Source organism: Cricetulus griseus, assembly GCF_003668045.3.
Source record: "Cricetulus griseus strain 17A/GY chromosome 1 unlocalized genomic scaffold, alternate assembly CriGri-PICRH-1.0 chr1_0, whole genome shotgun sequence".
NCBI classification, from domain to species: Eukaryota; Metazoa; Chordata; class Mammalia; order Rodentia; family Cricetidae; genus Cricetulus; species Cricetulus griseus.
This window is the reverse complement of record NW_023276806.1, coordinates 96763787-96785177: the sequence shown is the minus strand read 5'-3', so window position 1 is coordinate 96785177 and position 21391 is coordinate 96763787. Positions and strand designations below refer to the sequence as shown.

The following is a 21391-nucleotide window of genomic DNA, read 5'->3' as shown; positions in this document are numbered from 1 at the left end:
TCATTACCAACAATCAGCAACTATTACCTTTTTTCCCCAGGAAAGACACAAACAAGGCCTCCCCCATTGACGTCCTTAGGACAGATCAAGGTATGATGCCACTAAAGTTCACACAGAAAACCAAAGAGTTCATGAGGCTTAGTTACAGGGCAAGGAGTACAGGGTTACAGACAAGAGAGTGTGCCCTAAAGCAATCACACTCTGCATTCATTCCACTTTTCTGTGACAAAGAACCTTAGAGGGCCAAGGTCATGTCTATTTAATGTACACTGACACCTCCCACTGAGAGCTGGACACTTAGTTTTGGCTGAATGGATTGATAACAGGGGGTGTATATGGGGGTGTGGGGCTTGTATATGCCTTTAACCAGCAGGGATGATCCTACACCCCCTCCCCCCCCCCCCCCCCGCAACCTGCCCTATAGCTGCATAGATGGAGTCCCCTCCTAAAATCCCTCCCCACCTATATTTCTAAACCTTCCCTAGACCACAGGACCACATGTGATGATGGATGTCCTTCTGTATGCTGTGAATATATTTTTCTTTTATTGGTTGATGAATAAAGCTATTTTGACCAATAGACAGGTAGGATTCAGCCAGGCGGGAAATCCAAACAGGGATAGAGAAAGGTAGGACATGGAGTCAGAGAGACACCATGTAGTTGCCAAGGAAGCAAGAGGTCTGGCCATTACTGGTAAGCCAAGACTGTGATTAATAGAAATAGGTTAATAATTAAGAGAGAACTAGCCAATAAAAAGCCTGAAGCATCAGCCAAGCAGTTTTAATTAATATAAGCATCTGCGGATTTATTTGGGACTAAACAGTTATGGGACTGAGTGGAACAGAAACTTTGTCTATACGCATGCAATTACAGCAGAACTGCATAAGACTCATTGGGAGAGGAGGCTGGATATGCAGTTGAGGGTCTCATGCTCCTTGCCAACCCCTCCTTCCAAGAGGATATATCAAAACCCAACAAGTCCAACTATGATGATCTTTGGTTATCAAGCCCAGTTGAACCCCTCAAGATGGCAGCAGTTCATCTTGAAATAATGCCAACATGTGAATCATTCAAATTATATAATGAAAAAGAGGCCTCCAGTCAAAATAAAGACTTCATTAAGTTCTGTTTCCCCTATGTGACAAGAGGATTCTGTATGTGAATCTGAAGTCACATATATATCACGCCTTAATATTAACTGAGTTCTTGACTATTCTTATCTGGAGAGCTCGGACTGACAGCAGTGGGGACATCCACAGGATTCTGATTCAGGAAAAAACATCAAGGCCTGGTGCATTTGTTACTGTACTGTGATAAGCACCAAGACCAAAGTAACTTATACAAAGAAGGGTTTATTTGGGGCTTACGACTCCAGGAGGTTAGAATCAACAATGACAGGGGCAGCTTGGCAACAGGTGGCAGACATGATTACCAAAACAGCAGGGGACAGTTCACACCTCAAAACCCAAACAGGAAACAAAGAGAGCGAACTTGAAATGGCACAAGGCTTTAAGCTCACAAAACCTGTCTGCAGTGACATACTTCTGAATCAAGGCCTTATCTCCTAACCCTCTTTCGAACAATGCCACCAACTGGAAAGCCTGAATATTCAAATGTCTGGGAATATGGAAGGCATATCATTCAAACCATCACACTTCAGAACAAATATTTAGCAGAAGCAAGTTTATTAACTAAGTGGCATAGCTCATTAAATCTCGCTGATCACTTTCCCTCGGGGCAATAGCACAAAAGCATTTCAACATACCCTAATTTCATCGTCTTTTGAAAACACCTAAAATACCACTATAAATTCTAAAATCTCTGTCACAGCCAAGAGCCAAGTATCAACAATATGAAGCAGTTAAAGAAATCTGAATTTCTGACTTAATTTTAATCCCTCTGGCAAGAAATCATCTAAAGAGTTGAGAGACCTATGAAGTTATATAGCTATTTAAGTACAGCTGACATATTTTCCACTGTAAAACATATTAATGAATATTTAGTCTGCATATATACTTTTATATCCAAGGCTAGAGTGCAAACATTCCTGAAGGAAGATCATAGCATAATTCATTATGCCAGACACCACAATGTAATTCAGAATATCTTTTTGTACATATAATTTATGTAGGTTTGACTCTTTGCAGTTTGCATTGTTTTTGGAAACAGTAATGAATTATACTATGAAAATGATCAAAAGAGTTAAAAAGTTAGAGTGCTAAGAAGAAAATTTCATTTATTAATGCAACACCCAGCCTAAAAAAAGCACAATAACCTAGAATTTAGTTCCACTCATTTTGTTGGATTTAAAAAGTAATTCCATGTTTGTGTTTCACAATTACAGCTTTCCATACAGTCAAATAAAGACAGAAACTGTTGGGTTCACAACCAAGTTGAAGGAAAGTGGTTAATTCCAATAGAGTCATTAATCACCTCCATTGACCCTTGAGGCAAGGGGCACAATCAAAACAGGGAGTCAGTAATGAACCTGAACTCTGGCCAATGAGAGTTAGAACAAGATACAGGATATGAAGGAGGCATTAGAGCACCATGGGTAATGCCTACAGCATTCCAGGTTTAGTAATTAAAGATAAACGATTGATAATTTAGTCATGAATTTTCCAATTAATGAAATATGTGCTACTTAGAAATATAGTGTATTGTCTTTGAATTAAGACTGCATATCATTGGCTCTTGCTATAATTGCCTCTAGATTATCTATAGAAATTGTTTATTATTATTCATTGGGAATTTCAAACATATCTATAATGTATTTGATCATATATACTGCCCATTACCCTTCAGTTCCTCCCAAGTATCCTCCATTCCCTTACCAATCTCATGTTCTCTCCCTTTTAATGTTAAACCCACTGAATCAATTAGTGTTCTCTGTATGTACATGGGTGACAAGCCATCAGCCATGCTTATTAGCACATCCCTGGCCATAGACCACCCTGGGAACCTCAGCCCAGATACCTTTCTCTCTGTCTCTAAAAGCACCACAACAGTTTTCATCACAACGAAGTTAGTTTATACATAGTTCCTTTCACTTTCAACTAGTCTATTATCATCTAGTGGAATTGTTATATTATAGTGTCTCTCATCTCCTGTATCCATTTATCCAGATGCTTGGACACTGTCTCTGCTACCCAGCCTAGTTTCCAACCACACTTCAGTTTGTCTCACTTCCATTGGTTTTCTGAGTCCTCTCTGGAGACATCCAGTGATGAGTTCTTCAGAATTAAACACTTGATTGTTCCTTCCTTCCTGGTAAAGAAATTGTTTACTTGATAATTAGAAAATCATTCATATTTAATGAATAGAGTGATTTTCCAAGGAATTTAAAATGAATAACATTTAAAACCACACTTAGTCTGATGTTTCTCACCCTGTCATCTTCCAGTCTGTATGAGTCATGGCAGAAGAACAAAATGTGTCCTCTACCAACATGTGCAGGCAATTCCTTCAGAGTGAGCATGGCCTAGATTTCAGGTGGGAAGGTGACCAACTGCTATATCAGAAGGGGAAAAGCTACATTTTAAACTACATTGTTAAACTACAGCATTTCTTCACTACTCTGACTATAACACAGCTGGCTCTTAATAAAACTTTTCAAATCAATTGAAAAATGTTCAATAATAATAAACTAGAAGCCCATGAGAAATCAACTACAGATCACAAATTACTCCCTTTCCAGAGACACAATAACGAAGCCATTACTGACTTAGTTTCTTTCCCTGGTGCTGTGATAGTGTACTCTGACAAAAGCAATTTAATGGATAAAAGGCTTATTTATCTCAAAGTTTACAGTAAAGTCCAACACAGTAGGAAAGGCAGAGCAGCAGGAACTTGAAGCATCTGGTCATGTCATATCTACAATCAAGAAAAAACATGCATGAATACATCCTGCTGCTCAGATCTTATTTTCCACTTATACAGTTTAAGGATCCCTTCAGGGAATGACACCACCCACAGTGGACAAGTCTTATCACCTCAGTTAATGCAACCAAAGGCCTGTCTCAAGATGTGTCTCATCCCACTTCAACCACTCATTCTCATGGTCACAACCAGGCCGACCAATTAATTACCATCCTGGCCCTTGATCTCCATTCTCTTCCTTATACCTCCACCTTCAGCATCTCTTCAACTATACTTTACACTTTGTTGACAATATTCCTTGCTGTTTCTGTGAGATAAAATAGAAATGATTTTCATTCCCTTCTTAATACAGTAGCCAGATTGATACCATTAAAACATTAACCACACTCTGTCATTTCCATGACTACAACATACTTCCCCATGATTCCACATTGTGAGCATACAAAACACAAGTCCAACAATGGCCTAAGAATGGATTTGAAGAAGGAGCTTTGTTGAAAACTGTTAGGATGATACTGAAGCTATAATATGGAGAGTATAGAGGCCTCTGTTTACTGCCATCTGATATCCATTAACCCTCTGATCTTCTTGGTCTCTTTGTATTTCTTGGCTCAACCTTCCATGGCTGCATGGGCCTGTCTCTTGACTACACCTACATGTACATACTTCACTCTGGGGGTTTTTCACCACTGTTCTCTTTGCCCTAAACATTATTCTCTGAGGAGAATTATTCTCTCACCTCCTTCCTCAATCAAGCTAAACTTCTCTTCACTCTCTAGCCAAAGCTACCAAATATTTCACCTTCTGTTCTATTTTTCTCCTCATCTAGCATCACTATGTAACATACTATACATCTTACTTATTCCATCACTGTCTGTGTTCTAACACACATGTTCACTTGGATGATGAGCATCTAGAGAAAGGCCCTTACTTTGTCTCAGCAGTAGAACAGCAAAAGCCTAAAATGAGGATTTACCTTTGAACCTGACTAGTATTGATGGAAACTCTAATCCCACCAGGAAGCATCTCTCATCTAATAGTTTGTTTCACAAGAAAGAGCTTTTCAACACACAAAAAGTACATGGGATAGACAGAGTTCCTGTGACATGCTCAGGGAGTAGGAATTGGACTTACCAGAGAATAAGGGAAATAAAACAAGAAAAAGACATGGAGAGCCAGACTAGAGAAAAACATCACAGTGTACAAAAGGCACCTTAACTGGTCCTTTAAGACAATGGATCTAGAAGAAGAAAGAACTGCCATGAGGTGGAAAACTGGGAATAATAAAAGGATAAATGACAGGAGCACAAGCATTCATCTTTTGTTTTCTGACTGAAGATGCACTGTGACCAGCTGCCTCAGGCTCCTGCTGCCATGACTACCACACCATGATGGACGATACCTCTGAACATGAGCCAGCATAAATCCTTTTTCCTTTGAGCTGCTCTTGACAGCGTAGGAGGCAAATCGAAAATAAGAGAGGTATTCAAGAACTACAACAAAAACATATCTACATGCATAACTCCAGTCTAGTCTTCAAGTTATTCCCAAGTAAGTTATAAATTATGACAGTTGTAATCATCTGTAAATAGGCATGCAAATAAAAAAGATTTTTCTCATGCATAGGATAGCCACAATAAAATAGATACCAAGTGTGTATGTATTCAAGGATCAATGAATAAAGATACTTTCCTGTGATTACAAGACCTTTGTGAGCTGAGAAAAACTTTGTCCAACAGTGAAGACTTAAATATGATTAAGAATCCAATCATTATAATTCACACCACAGTTTTTAGTACCGAAGTAGTCATACACACCACTCAAATATTCTTCTCAGATTGAACAAATCTGAGCACAGTGATAAACAAGAAATAAATTTATACCTGAAAACACTTTGATAATTCTGTCTAGTGGATGTAAAGATAAGCTAAAGGGCTAAACAAACGGCCACTTTCTACATTAGCCTCAATTTAACAAATTAGGTCTCTGATAGCTAATTCTCACAAACTAAATGTTCAGGATGCTATTCAAAGTCATTTGACATAACATGGTCTCTATTTCCTATTGGTAATTCTTTCATTTTTAATATTTTCAACATTTAACTAAATATAAATATGTTCACTTCATAATATCGCCATCTAAATTGCTTGATCTAGAGCAAAAATGTCTCTTGATGAGTGTTTAGAAATGATTAAAAATTGACATTCCAGAATTTGAACCATGAAACTTACTTCTTTTTTACTCTTTGGGGACTATTTCACAAATACTAGGAAAAGCTTATTTAAAAAAAAAAAAAAAGCTTACTTGTAAGCATTTCAAAAGAATGTTGATAACAGAAAAGCAAAAGTACTGTTTAGTAAGAAACACATTCTGCCAATATCACTAAAATATTACCAAGAATTCTATCCTCCCAGGTCTACTTCTATCAAAAGGAAGTCATTTGTTCCAATATACATTCAACAAATATCAGCTTCATGACACTACTTAAGGAAGGAAGCATGTGAGAGATTCTAACAATGTTTACCAGTTTATTAATATATGCTGGGCACTACAGAGTGAATGTGTGGAGATGAAAGACATGTTCCACATTCTAACAGACAAGCATGAAATTCTAAAAGAAATGCTGAAATAAGCTGAACCCACCTTGAGGATGCTCATGTGTCAGTTCCCTCAATGAAGGTATCCACCAAGAGGTATCCACAATCTTGGTCTAGCCCAATTGTGAAGATTCAGTAATATTCATCCAGATAATGAATGGAGAAATTTGTCGGACTGAAGAACACTTAAAATGGTGACAAAAGGTAGCTTAGAGATGAATTAAGCAACTGCTAGAAGCTCAATGAACCTGAAGCAATGATTTACTGAGGCATAAAGACCAATGTGACTGAACACTTCGTCACATAGTTGATCATATGAGCCCCAAGTGTCATGGCAAAGGACCAAGAGCTTTGTATTTCATTCAAAGAATTATAAGAAATGAACCCAGGCATCCCAATGGAAGAGCCTTCAACCCTATTTGTACAAGAACCTTTGTTCTAGAGGGTAATATTGAAATCAGTTAGAGCAGTTGTACACTCAATGTGAGTATTTGAGGACCCGAGATAAGCCTATTGAGGACAGTGATACAGAAATGATCTTTGTTTTCTGTCTCTTTGGTTTCCCACTATAAAATCAAAAGAAGTGTTGGGAGAAAGTTTCAACTCTCCTCTCCACCATGGCACCACCCACCTGCTTACTCTTGCCTCCCAGAGAAAAGAACAATGCAATTAAATAACGAGGAAATCACTCAGAGCTGTTCAGCCTTGGGGTCTGTGAAATAGACCTGTCACAAGATGAGCTCACTGCCCTCCCTCCACCTGAATTTCCACAGATAGGAACCTGTAGCAGGTCAGGCATAGCATCCCTCACCTGAAATTTCAGCTCTAGGAGGTTGCAAGTTTGAGGCCAGATCTTGACCAAAAAGTTATGTGACAAGGGGAAAGAAAAGAAAATAAGGATGCTGACTGTTAGATATCAGAATCCCAAGTCTTCATTTGTGAGGATTGACAGGCCCACATCTTGTCCAAGGTATGTTACAAGTTGCCCTTTCCAGTGCTATGCACCAAAGGGTGTGCATAGTCTTTCATATGAGTTCATGATGGAGACCTGAACAGTGAGTTAGGAAGCCTTCCTTTTACCATGAAACCATGCTTCACTTTGTGGTACAGTTTTAGCTGTAGTAAAGCTAGTATCTTCACTTTTATAAGCTTGTCAGGACTGATTTTTAATTTGCATCCAGAAAAGAACTCACAGAGGAAAGAAAGTTCATAGAATTTTATAGATGGCTAGGGGGCATTTTAAAAGGCTTATTTACTTAATGTTTTATGTGTATGGGTGTTTTATCTTCGTGTACGTATGTGCACCATACATGTGCAGAACTTGTGATGGCCAGAGGAGGTCATCAGAGTCTCTGGAACTAGAAATATAAATGGTTATAAGTTGTCATGTGGGCTCTGGGAACGGAACCCAAATCCTCTTCGAGAGCAGTTAATGCTCTTAATAGCTCAGCTATCCCCAAGCCCTTAAAGATGGATCTGAAGAAGAGGGATTCAAAGGTGATCCACAGGGACAACTTTCTCTCAACATCACCACCTTGCTTACTTGCAGAGCTCAAATTCAATTAGCTGAACCATTAACTGACCCAGCTTGACAAAGAAATTTACTCTAACATGACACTTTTGGTCAGAGTGGATGCAGAAATCCCTGGCAGGATACTCATCCTCGGCCCATGGTATACCAACAGAGGGCAAGCAGGAATTTCTGCAGTCTGTTTGCTCCCTGGCCATCATTCATCCCGGGTCTGCTAGCTGCACTCCAAACAAACCTGTTTAACACTACAATGAACTGACCTCCCTGCAGGTGGGCTAAAATGCAGCATCCTTCCAAATTAGAAAACCACCCAAAGTGACTTATATTTCGAAGAAAAGTAATGCTAAAGCATTAAATGACACATAGAAAGTATTAGTTATTTAAAGTTAAATTGAGTTAGTATGATTGGCATCTCCTATTAAGCCTGGCTGTATATTCCCATTTCTCCCTTTTCACCAAAAGGATTTAAAATTGAGGACCTAAAATCCAATATCCCATCATAATTTGATTAATATTTTCTAGCTCCCTCTGGGCCTATGTTCTCACATTGTGGAATTCAAAACCATTCAAAGAAAATGTGTGCTGTGAATTGCAAATTTCTCTGGTAGCTTGCTGACTTCATCGCTTTTCTATTTTCTTATTTTTAATAACTTTGAGAATTAGGGGCAATGTCACAAATATATGAAGAAATCAGTAAATCATTTTGGTAGAGTTTGGGACTTCACCATTTTATTCTGATTCATCCACAGTGGTAAAGCTTTTAATTTAAAAAGAAATATAGAGACCTGGATAAAAAAAAAACCAGAAACTATATATCCTTGATATATTTAATATTAATAATAATAGCATATACAAACTTTGATTATGACCCTGTTTGAAAAACATTAACATAATCCATCCCAACATTATATAGTCTGGAGTGCCATTTATTTTAGATGTGTTTTCCCTAAATATGTCCTTGATGTTCCTAACACAAAACAATTTTCCACATAATATATTTTTCATTGTTTACATACATAAACATTTCCTTTTATTCTCCCTATAAGAGATGAGACAAAAAGTGATATTTGTAACTTTAATTTCTCACTGAAGAAGCATCATCAATCTCACACTAAGTTTGTCAGTCAACAGAGCCAATGGTGAATGAATGGGTGAATGAATGATAATCAATGTTTCTCATCCATCAACCCACAGAAGAGAAATAGTTGCATACAGGAGGTAAAGGTGTAACTTTCTTTTAATGAGCAAGGGTTCTACTTAAATGGGGGAAATGAAGTACATAGCTGGAGAGGGCCATCACTCAAAATCTGGTCCTTAATTTGGCTACACTCATGTACGAACCTTCATCCACACAGGAGAGTAATCTAATTCCATCTATATGATCCATTAATCAAAGCTAAATAAGGGCTATAAATAGAAAAGCCAAGACTTACCATCAATTCTTTTTTATATCCCTGAATACACTGTTCCTCTTACTGATTTTTTATTTGAAAGAAAAACAATTGTCAGTGAAGATTCTCTGGAACTCAGGCATAGAGCATTGAGAGAGGACATTCATCCAGTATGGCATCCTTAGAGTAACCGCACGCTTTTTGCAGAAAAACACACATCCCACTTCCTAATAGTACATTCATACGTAAAACTCAATCTCAGACTAAAATATACTCAGTCAAGTTGGTTCCTGAGTTGAGACTGTTGACTTCAGTTTGGGTAAGCAGTAATAAATTTTACTACTATCTGCATCTCTTTTTTGTTTTCTCTCTCTGTGGTGTGTGTGTGTGTGTGTGTGTGTGTGTGTGTGTGTGCGCTCGCGCGCGCAATGTGTGATTCGGAGGACCACCTTAGGTGTCATCCTACGGAAGAGTATGCACTTCCTCTGAGACAGTCTCTCCTTGGCCTGGAGCTCATCAATTAGGCCAGAATGACTGTCCAGTGAGCTTCGGGGATATCTCATCTGTGCTTTCACAGTACTGGGGTTACAAACACACCAGCAGCCTAATAGTTTTGTATACATTCTGAGGGTTAAATTAAATTCAGGACATCCTTCCAGCAAGGTAAGCCTGTTACTGACTGAGCCATCCCTCCAGCAAAAATTTTATTTCATTGACCTACTTAAGACAGATGGCTGAACCTAGTTTTATAGGACTTTCAGGGCCATCTCTGACCCTAATGTAAGTGAAATCTTGTCTCAAAACAACCAACAAATGGACACATCCTGGTTATCAGTTATTTAATAAGAAAGGCCTCAACTCTGGAACAATCTACCATGTCCTCATTTGCTGTCAACTTTAGCAACTGCCTCTGTATTCCCTGTAGGTCATGATGAAGCTTGACAGCATGAATCACACACACTAACCATATTGTATTAATTTGATGCATCGTGCTGTTTCTCCATTTGGAAATTCACTCTACTTTTAATTTTCTGTGAGCAGCACATAAACAACTCACTGGGGACATGTTGCTCAAACTTTTGTTCTATTGACTTTTTGCCTCATTTGAAAAATCCAGTCTTTAGGAAAAAATGGCAATTTGACAATCTGATTGAAGGTGCCTGTATCTCTAACTAGGAAGGGACTTCATCCAGGTCAAGGAAAAACAAACAAACAATCAAACAGATTGCTGTCAGTGATGGCTACATTGTCTGTTTTCTTACTTATGAAAGTAAGACATTATTTTCTTTATTAATAATGTTCCATAATGATGTTCAATGGGACATTCAAGCTGACACCAGAGTGCTGCAGGGATAGTAGTCTGCTGTGTTCCTTTTCATCTGCTGTTTCATACAGAACTACCTGTCATAGTTAGCTTTCTATTACTATGATAAACAACATGACCAAAAGGAATTTGAGGAGGAAAGGGTTTATTTCATCTTATATTTCTAGGTTACTATTCATTACTGAGGGAAGTTGGGGCAGGGACTCAAGGCAGGAATCTGGAGGCAGAAACTGAAGCAGAAGCCATGGAGGTATGCCACTTACTGGCTTGCTCAGCCTGCTTTCTTGTAGAACCCAGGACCATCTGCCCAGGGATGGAAACAACCCCAGTGGGCTGGGTCCTCTCCTATTAATTAATCAAGAAAAAGCCTCACATATTTTCCTACAGGCAGCTTAATGGAGGTTGTTTCTCAATTCAATTTTCTCTTCCCAGATAACTGTAACTTATATCAAGTTGACAAAAACTAACTTGGACACTATACAAAGCAGTTAGACCTGTGCTGTTCATAGAAAAATCTTTGAATGTATAACAATCTTTTCACAGATGGAAGGGGACAGCCATATAAAGTGTGTGTGTGTGTGTGTGTGTGTGTGTGTGTGTGTGTGTGTGTGTGTGTGTGTGTGTTTGCTTCCATCTGTATGCTTCCATGTCTGCAAGCATACATGTATCTTCATGCATGTAAATGTTAGAGGTTGATATGTGGCATCTTCCTCAGTCACTTTTCACCATATTTACTGAGTCAGAGTCTCCTGCTGAACACAGAGCTTGCCAATTTGGCTAGCCTATCTAGCCAGCTTGCCCCAAGGATTTCCCCATCTCTTCCACTCAAGCACTGGGATTATAAGTAGGCTGACAATGCTCTCCCAGATTTTCTATCAATGATGGAGATTCAAAGTCAGTACTCAAGCTTGTATAGCATGCAATTTATCCATGGAAACATCTTCTCAGGCCTACAAGTCCATATTTCCCAGTATCTCTTTGTTCTTGCATAAACAGCATCAGTACTATGTGGATGTGAAGCTGGGGTGAGATTTTTTTCAAACGACTCTGAAAATGTGATAAAAGAAACATAGGCACAAAAAAGGAGCAATTTGGCAAGATATCTGGGATGGAAGCTCTTGGTACAGCTGGACTTCAACAAACAAGTTCACATAGTACATGTCAGAGCTAGAGCTGCTTAGGAGATATTCCATATTTGCTCTTTCATTGATGGCACCATAAGCAAAACTAGCCAATGATAAACTACCACACAGTCTCGTAAAGAGCACTTGGGAGACATATTTAGCTTTTAGACTACTGTGTTCCAGAGAAACTGATCTAGCTGTGTATGTGATTGATAGTTTAGTTCGGTATAGAATAGCAGATTGTGGGGTTACTTTCTACAGCCAGCTTTGATCCTTTGTCCACAGCTTGTATCATTGCTGCCTCTCCATCTACAACTCATATTTGGTTTGGTGGAATCTTCTAGTGTGTGTCTCTGTGTTTCTTTTCTCTACAACCTCTTTTTTGAAAATGTGATTGGTTAGATGTTATACTACAAGCTTTATCATCTGCTTCTTCTATTCTTTTTTCTCATGCTGTACATATTTTCTTGTTGATACTAGGATAGTTCATTGGTGCCTTCCAAATTTCACTCATTTTTTTAAATTCTGGTATAACCTTTATTTTACATAATCTCTTTCTTTTACTCTGTGTAGGAGTCCTCCCTTCAGCATGAGACATCTACCCAAACCCATAATGGGTACTTGTAAGCTCATACTGTACTGACCTACATATAGACTGTTTTTCCTAGACATGGATGCTGAGAAAAACAATCTCATTTGTAAGCTATATACAGTAAGAGATTAATATCGATAATTAATAAAACAAATAAATAATAACATGCTATAATGAAAATGATATAAATATAGTCTTTCTCAATATTTTTAAACTATACTGAGCATAGTTTACCACAGGTAACTGAAATTACAAAAATCCAAATCTTAGGGGACTGTTATTCTGTTTTCTTTCTAGTTTTATAACACTGGTTTATTCCCCTATCTGTCTGAGAACAGTAGCAGATTATTGTTTTTATGTTTCTGTTGTTTGAATGCCTTTTTAACACATAGCAATTGGTTAGTTAATTTGATGTTTAGTTAATTTGATACGATAATCATTAAATCACAGAATACATTCTATAGGCCCTTAATGCTTTCCTAGGCTACTTCTTTTATCCCATATAGCCTTTATTTTGTTCTTTTATTGCATTTTTAACAGACCTCCAGATCTTAGTACAATTCACTCTAAGCTGGAAATACCAAGTGGGACATAAAATCCATGAAAACAAAGACCTAATCCATCAAAGTCCATAGCTCTGGGAAAGTCCCTAATGTACTAACCTTGCTTTTTGGCTTCTGTAGTTCTGCTTCTGGATAACTATTCTTGTTGACTGAGCATGTCAACTCATGATAGGATTTTTGTGCTTAAACACTCATCCTGAGAAAGGCTTGAGGCTACACTGGGATCCCAAATACCCAGTGTAGTTACTGCCCAGCTAATAAAGACGTGTTGGCTTAAAGGCATGTCTAAGTGGTCATCTCTGGTGGACACCCCACAATAGTATCCCAGCTTTCTTGAGTACTGTGGTCATGCCTGCCTCATTCCTCAATGACACTTGAATATAGTATTTTGTTGACCTTGCCCTCCACCCCTGCCTTCAGCTTTGGTTAGTCTACTGGTGATGCTTTATACTATGTTTACTTGACTCAGTAAAATCTATCAAACATTTCCATGTGTTTATTTCTTTTCAAATTTTTACGTTTCTTGCTGAGCCTTTCTTCCATATTGCTGACTGTTTTTCATTTATTGCTAATTTCTCACCTATTTTGTTCACTTTTCCCATGTTGCTGAATTTCTTCTCCAGGCCCTGAATCGATTCATCTGCTTGTTTGTATTCTCCTTCAAATCACTGGTTGTGTTTTGTAGAAAATGTTTGAACTCCTCATCTTCTGGCTTATTTCAGAATCTCTGAGCTCAGGAGCGAGGAGCCATGCATAATCTCTGGAGAGCTGTGCTGCAGCTTCATGTTTCCTGCTTGTCTTTGTCATGGCTTGTGCATCTGTTTCCTTGGGTATGTCTTCTTGGTTTATGGATAACTTCAGAATTAGCAGTCTATTCTCTAAAACTGAAGCCCCCGGAATAGCTCAGCAAGGAGAAGGCAAATTGATATGGCAGCATCAATATCAAACTGTACAGCTCACTTCTCTGCCCCACATGTCTTTTTGAGTGTTCACTGTTTTCCTGTATCTGTGGCTTCCCCCACAGATTCCCAACACTCTTCCTCTGTTTCTGTTTCTGGGATAAAAGTTGTATTTTCTTATTCTGGCTGTCCTTTTCATCAGCTCACACAGAGGTGGTCTTTAGTATGCCATGTCACTGGTAGTCAAACACTTTACTTCCAAAAAGGTTTTCTACTATCTATACTTTTTACCTTCTAGTCCAATTTTTCAGACACATCAAGACTTAAGATTAAATGGACATTTTGTTTTCATTTCATAAAATGCATAGGTAACTATAGATATGCTTGCTCCATGTCAATCATGAGTGATAACATCTCAGTGGTTAGTCCTTAGAGAGACTCCTGTCCTGACAGTCAGTTTGTTCATAAAAAAGAATCAATACTTGTTAGTTTACATAAACTGCAGTAAACTCAGGAAAATCCAAGAACCCAGGGTATAATTTATTGGTTTATGACTTGCTGCTTAGAGCATACAAGGCCCTGGGTTTAATCCTTAGTTTTGCAAATAAAAGGTAAAGAAAGGAAAAGAGAGAGAAGAAAAATAAAGGAAAAGGAACTTTTGAGAGCTGGAGTATAGCTCTCAGTGTATAGCTAAGAGTATACACTTAACAGGCAAAGACAGTGAGTTCATCGCAGCTCTATAGAGAGAAGGGAGGAGGGTAAAATAAAAGAGGGGGAGAGAAGGCAGACAGAAAAGCAGGGGAAAGAAATTCTCCAGTTTATAGGGAGCAGAATCCTTCAGTTTCCCAGCTAACCACAGGTTGTGCAGGGAGCTCAAGGGCCCCAGCTTTTGGGGTATTTTGTTTTTATGATGCCATTGCCTCTGAGCAATAAAGATGCTGATTTACTAAGCTAAGAACTAGTAAAGAACTGTGGCAAACCCTGAGCTCTGTTCTGGAACCTGAGAAGTAAGGTGTCTTTCCAGTCATTAGCCTGCACCCTCGGTTGCCCTTGGTGTTGAGTCTAGGACATCTTGTGCTTGTTGTCTGTGGCTATACAGAAGCCTCTGCCTTCGCCTGGTGGCTTTCTGAACCTTGGAGTCTGGCTTGAGTCATTCCAGACTTCCATTGCCCCTTGCAGCTTAACTATAATATTTAAACTAAATTAAGAGAGAAATTCCAAAAATGTAGTTAGGTGTGGTTAAAGAAGTAGGCTATCATAATTCTACTTAAATTGGGAATTTCTTTAAAGTTTTTGTTTTTGTTTTTGTGTGTGCGGTTTTTTTGAGTATTTTGTTTGTTCTGTTAGCAGATGGATGCTTTTCAAGCTCAGAGTATTTTATCCTTACCTCTTCATTGTGCTACTTGGCATCTATAGAATTTTTTTGTATTTTCTCAAAGGAACCGTCCCCTCAGCCACTTTCATGGGGATCTTGCCAGTACTGGCCTCCTGAAGACTACAATAATTTCTGTAAGAAAGCCACCTGCTTGCCCATTGCCCCCATTTCAATGATACAGTTTCTACCCCCAGCAGCACTTCAAAACTGCCAGAAAGCCTCTTTGTCAGCCTCTTCCCGTTTTCAGATACCACTCCAATTTTACCACCGCTCTCAGGCACTGGATTCAGTCCCAGGCCTCTTTAAAACAGCTTTTTTTCTTTCCTAATTTGTTGAATCTCTGTGCTGTGTTTTGAATGTGAAATGTCCCCACAGACTCATGTCTCTTTCATATTTACAGCTATTTCCTTTAGGAGATGAATTGATTTTTAAATAAATAGTTGTGAAACATTAATGTGCAAATGAGTTAATGAAGCTCAGCTGTCTTGTATAACAAAGTACCATGGACTGGGTGACAAGTAATAAATAGTAAAAATTTAGTCTCACAGTGCCAGGGGTTGACAATCTGGAATTGTGACCTGCACAGTAGGCTTCTGGTGTGGAAGCTATGAGGCTGCAGAAGGCCACCTTCTTCTACCCTGCCACACACATGGTGCATACCCACCCATGCAGGCAAAACATACAGACACATAAAATAAAAATAAGTTTTAAATGTTCAGTGTAATTACAATTTTACTGGCACTGACATTCTAGTCTTCATTATGCCCTATATTGGAATAAACTGATAAAGCTGTGTATGGTATCTTCTACCTCATTATTGGTGTAAATAATCATAATCTCTTAAGTTCACTATTCACTTTGCATTTTTCAAATTCCCTTTTACCTCTGAGCTCCTTTGTCTCCTGAGAAGCACACTCCAGATCCCAGGAACTAACATGACAGCTCATAACTAGCATGCTGTCTCAGCTGGAATACAGTTTGGAGCAACCCTTCCAGCACTATACCAAAATAAACTTCTCCAGACAGTCATCTTGCTGTAGACAATTCCTCATAATCATCATCACTGTTTCAAATTGAGTATGTTTACATTTTTATATACCACACAAGAATACAAACTCCATGATGTCATGGACACTGTAATCTTTTCCATGACAATATCAAGCATGATATGTGAAGCCGTGAACATCTGCAGACAAATTCTATTTCAAAAACTCCATTTTGAGCCTTCTGCTTGTTTTCAGTCCTCCCAAAACCCTGGACTATGGTTTTAAATCTCCAATATGCTGGAAAAGAATGACAACCAGATTTGGAAGGCACGTTACTGCCAGATGTGGGGCATGCGTCAGCAAGCTCAGCACTCTGGAAGTAGAGGTAAGGAAGAACAAGGGTTCAAAGGCATCTCTGGCTACACAGTGAGATTGAGCCTAGGCTAGGACACACAGAACCTGGATTGAAAACAAAAGATAGAAAGAAAGGAAAGGGAAAGAGAAGGCAACAAAGATTTACATCTCCAATATTTTCTTCAAAACCAACCCAAGTATTGTTTAATCTGAATAAATATTTCACTAACCAAGTCATTTCAGCCTCCATATTAGAGACCTTAACTTCATGAAATAATAAAGTAGACATTAATAAGTGAATTTAAGAACAGCAAGTCCAGTGTTTAGCTGCGGGTGTCTGCTTCCATCAGTTGCTGGATGAAGGCTCTAGGATGGCATATAAGGTTGTCATCAATCTCATTATCAGAAAAGGGCATTTCAGGTAGCCTCTCCACTCTTGCTTAGATTGTTAGTTGGTATCATCCTTGTAGATCTCTGAACATTTCCCTAGTGCCAAATTTCAATTTAAACCTATAATGGCTCCTTCTATTACGGTATCTCTTATCTTGCTTTCCTCTGTTCTTCCCCTGATTCAACCTTCCTACTCCCTCATGTTCTCCTCACCCCTCCTCTTTTCCCCTTCTCATTCTCCTAGCTCAGTCTCCCCTCCCCGCATGCCCCCAATTTGCTCAGGAGATCTTGCCCCTTTCCCCTTCTCCTGGGAACCATGTATGTCTCTCTACAGAAACAGATGACCTAAACAAGGGGGAGCTCATGGACCCCAGACTGATAATTGGAAAACCAGCAGAGGACTGATCCAGAACCCCTGAATGTGGGTGTTAGTGAGGAGGCCTCAGGAATCTATGGGGCCTCTGGTAGTAGATCAGTATTTATCCCTAGCATACAAATGGAATTTGGGGACCCATTCCATATAGAGGGATATTCTCTCAGTCTAGACACATGGGGGAGGGCCTAAGCCCTGCTCCAAAGGATATGACAGACTCTGAAGATCCCCATGGAAGGCCTCACCCTCCCTGGGGAGCAGAAAGGGGATGGGATAGGGAGGTAGTGGGGGGCATGGGAGGAGAGGAGGGAGAGAGAACTGGGATTGACATGTAAAACAATCTCGTTTCTAATTTAAATTTAAAAATTCGAAAAAAGGAAATAGCAAGCCTATTTTTGATATTTGTTGTTATTTGTGTTGTTAAAATATACAATTGGAAGTTTTAAATTCTGAATCAAGGCAACATAGTGCTGTATGTAGCTGGAGTTTAAAGGAAAAAGTAAAATTCATCTGTTACACCAGCATCATGAAGCTCTGTGTGGGTGCCCAGCACTGCATCAGCCCATCATGGTGACAACACCTATAATCTCCACACTCATGAGGTGGAGGCAGGATATGCTGAAGGTTTAAGGTCATCCTCAGCTGCAGAATGAGTTCAAGACCAGTCTGGACTACATGAGACCCTGTTTTTAAACAAAATCTTCTTTGACTGTAGCACTTCTTCACTACTTTTGAAGCAGTTTAAACACATTTCCTAGGCCAATCCAGCTATATTAGCAATCCCAGAAAATCCCTGGCATCAAGCCCCAAACCCTGCATACATCACAGACAAGAAGATAATGCCAAAGCACAATCTTTCTTAATAAGCAGCATCAATGACCAGGGGCTTGGGTTCTAGTCATTATTCTTCCTTTGAGAATTCTCTAGACTCGGTTTCAATGACCATAGAGTGAAAATATTAAGCTAAATCACCTCTAAGTGGGTTTCTGTTCAAAAAAATGCAGTACTAACATGTCATTGAAATAGTTTTAAGATATCAAAATGGGAAACAATAGTTAAGAGCTCTGGCTGCTCTTCCAGAGGACCCAGCTTCAATTCCCATCACCACACAGAGATTTACAGCCGTCTGTTAACTCCAGTCTGCAGGAACCCAATCCCTCCTCTGGCCTCCATGGGCACTGCACATACAATGGTGCATATGCCAGCATGTGGGCAAATACTCTTACACACAAAATAAAAATAAATAAATTTGTAAAATATCAACATGTTAAGTTTAATTGGCTTCAAAAATTCTCAACATAATAGCTCATGGTTCAATAGAGAAAAGTCAAAAGGCTATTATAATAAAGAAACAAAATATTATTTTTCAGGATTCCTTAAATTCTATAATCTAACACTGTCTTGTAGAATGTCAACAGATTAAACTCCTTCAAAGAAACTTTACTTGTTTCTTCCCAAAATTATTCTAATGGCCCTGGGTGTATATGAAACACCTAACATTTCTAATGTCCAAAATGAATAAAGACCAGATCTGGAAGTCATTACCAAAGAGTTCAGAACAAAAAGAGCACACTTAGCCTCAAAATAGCTTTAGATCTACAGCCCAGAACCAATAATTACCTTATCTATTTCAAGAGAAAAAATCATTTAATGTGATTTCTGATATTCTACATCAAAGACAAGGCTTTTTCATGCAATACTAAAATGTATTTTTATACATGGAACAAACCTATGATTTTCTCATTCTGGCTTATATATCAAGAACCACAAATATTTCTGAAGCATTATTTCACTTTTTCCTGAACAGCCTTCCAGTTCAAATAAGAAGCATATTAAACAAAGAAAAAGCCTACAAAATCTCTCCAGTGTTTTCCAACATAGATCATTAGTTTAAAGTTGATTATTAAAAAAGATGCCAAGCAAGGCACTAGCTAAGACCACAGCAGTTCTTTAGCCCACACTTAACAGCTCCTGATGAGAAGACTTGAGACTCCAGCTAGAGCTGCTCCAGGTTTTAGTGAGGATGACAAATGGCTGCAGCAGCCTAAAAGGCAGCCTTCCATACTCCTCATGCTAACTCTCTGGCCCTTGTCCTCCACACAGCATCCAAGATGCCTTCCAGGAAATTCCAAAAGACCCTTTGACATCAGAAATCAAACAGCCACATGGGGAATCATGCTATTGACCGAATGAAGTTTGCAAGGTTCTCCACTACAGGAGCTAAACAAATTTTGTTCTGTGAGGAGTCACCAGTGGCATTGAAAAAGCAAGGCCTGTGATTCATCACACTGGACCCACAGCAGCTTCACCAGATCACCCCTAAACTGACAATCTCTAATTTTACCCATGGATTTTTCAAAACTATACTTTGGAGCTGAAGAGATGGCTCAGTAGTTAAGAGCACACACTGCTCTTGCAGAGGACCCGAGTTCAGTTCTCAGCACTGAGATCAGGAGGCTCACAACCACATGTAACTCCAGTTTCAGGAGATCTGACACCCTTCTGAGCTCCACAGACAGCTGCACCCGTGTGCACATACTCATACGCACACATACACACAAAAAAAGAGAGAGAAACTAAAAAAATAAAATAGATCTTTTTAAAAATCATGTAGGACTCAGTTTCCATTGGCGATTTTCCAAAAAAACAAAGCAAATGATCTTAACAAACTGTTGATTAGGTCCTTTAATCAGAGCAAAGTTGTTCACTCACACATCAAGGTAGAGAGAAACACAAGAAGAGACTGCCTCTCCTAGATTTTTGTATAATAGTTCTTTACATATACAGAATTTATGTGCATCAGTTCTACCTTGTATAACTTTACCAGCAAATGATTCACTCCAAATTAGCATCTGTATCTCCATATTTAATCAACAGGTGTTGTATGCCTGAAAGAATCATGAATCGAGTTAATAAGCTTTTGGGAAAGTATGTGTTAGCTACCTGGAGGGGAGTTGTATATCAGTCACATTGCTGACTGCATCTTACTAGCTCCCAGGTGTAAAACTTTGGCAGAACTGATATCCAAAGCTATCTCAGTTGCAGAAAGCCACAGATCCCACACACATCCTCTAGTCTTTCTGCTTTATAGAATCACACAATTGTGTAGAAATCATGTATTGAATAAAAGGTTATATTCTATCAACTAGGTTTCCAAAAACTACTTCTGCCCTGCTTTGACATCCTACCTACAAAGGACATAATAGTAATAACATAATGTGTTATTTCTAAGATGAACCTGCCTTTGCATGTTTATAATCCAAGAAACTTTGACTGCTGAGGCAAGAGGTTCACAGGTTCAAGGACTGCCTGAGTATTGAGGAGGATGGTTTCCAATTTAGCTAGATCCTGTTTCAAAGTAAATAGTGAAAAAGAGTAATCAAGAGAGAGCTCAGTGGTAGTGTTTGTGTGGCATGTGTAAGTTCAAGAAATCTCCTAGCTAAGAATTTTTGTCTGCCCAGTACTGTGGTCCACACTGGGATTCCTCCCCATATCCTACCTCAGTGGAAGACTCAATGAGGGCTTAGAGCCTTAGGTTAACTATTTTCATAGCTCCACTCTTCCCAGTAATGATGGCAGCAACACCTACATATCTTACCAACCAACTCTGCATCAGGCAGATGTTCTAGGAACCAAACTGCTGAGGACCAGCCATGCAATCACATTTTTCCCGAATGTCATCCACAGTAGATTGTTTGCGATCTGTAAACTGCACTGCAGGGCTGGAGAGATGGCTCAAAAAGTTAAGAACACTGGCTGCTTTTCCAGACAACTCAGATTTGATTCCAAGCACCCACAAGGCACCTTACATCTACCTGTAGCTCCAGTTCCAAAGAATCCAATGTCATCTTCTCTTTGCTCACTTAACACATGTGGTGCACAGATATGCATGTAGGCAAACACCCACACATAAAAAAATATAAAAAATACTTTTTTAGTTTAAACTTTATTTCTCTAAGTGTGCCAGGGACTCTAAAAAACTGTGTGTTTTCCTAAGAATCTGAAATGTTGTC

The 21391-nt window shown here is 38.9% G+C and overlaps 1 long non-coding RNA gene across 1 annotated transcript in view; it reads right to left on the bottom strand.

Moving 5' to 3' along the window:
• Positions 1-1668: 1668 nt before the first annotated feature.
• LOC103162710 overlaps positions 1669-21391 on the bottom strand; it is a 38662-nt gene continuing 18939 nt past the window's right edge. The window contains exons 5-6 of the long non-coding RNA XR_004772088.1: positions 6523-6661; positions 1669-4186 (exon numbers count right to left, since the gene is read on the bottom strand). This is a non-coding gene — a long non-coding RNA (uncharacterized LOC103162710). The remainder of the gene's footprint in view (positions 4187-6522; positions 6662-21391) is intronic.